Consider the following 857-nt stretch of genomic DNA (forward strand, 5'->3'; position numbering starts at 1 on the left):
TTCTATGACATCACTCAAGAATGTCTTTTGCAGAGAAAAAGTTTTAATTTTGAATAAATCCAACATATCAGTATTATCTTTTATAGATTTGCCTTTTGTGATATGTCTAAGAACCCTTTACCAAAGTCCCAGCTATAAAGATTTTCTCATATGTTCCTTTCAAAGTTTTATAGTTATATAATTTACATTTAAATCTGGACCCATATTTGGTTTATCTTTGTATAAGGTTTAGGTTGACGTTTTTTTTTTTGGTACTTGGATGTCCAGTTGTTCTAATACTACTTGCTAAAAAGCCTATCCTTCCTTCACTGAATTGCCTTTCTACCTTTGTTTAAAATCAATTGGTCATCCTCATTTGTATAGTGGTGAGTAAAAAAAAAGAAGTAAAAAAAATCAATTGGCCATACTTGTGTGGGTTTATTTATAGGCTCTGTATTCCTTACCATTTACCTATGTGTGTATATCTTTACCAATACCACACTGCATTGATTACTGTAGCTTTATAGCAATGTTAAAATTAGATAGTGTGAATGTTCTCACCTTAATTATTAACATTTTTCAAAAATATTTTGGCTATTATAATTGTTTTGCCCTTCCATGTAATTTTTATGATCAGCTTATGTATATCTACCAACAAATTCTGACAGGGGTTTGATTGGAATGGTATCAAATCTATAGATCAGTTTGGTGACAATTTATATCTTTACTATCTTGAGAGTTCTAGTTCTTGAATACAGTTGGTCCCCACATTTACTTAGAACTTCTTTTATTGATTTCACAATAATTTTATAGTTCTCAGCACATAGAGTCTATACATTCTTTGTTAAATGGGTACTTAGGTATTTCATATTTTGGAA

The sequence above is a fragment of the Propithecus coquereli genome, unplaced genomic scaffold (genome assembly GCF_000956105.1).
Source record: "Propithecus coquereli isolate 6110/MARCELLA unplaced genomic scaffold, Pcoq_1.0 Scaffold180, whole genome shotgun sequence".
NCBI lineage: Eukaryota > Metazoa > Chordata > Mammalia > Primates > Indriidae > Propithecus > Propithecus coquereli.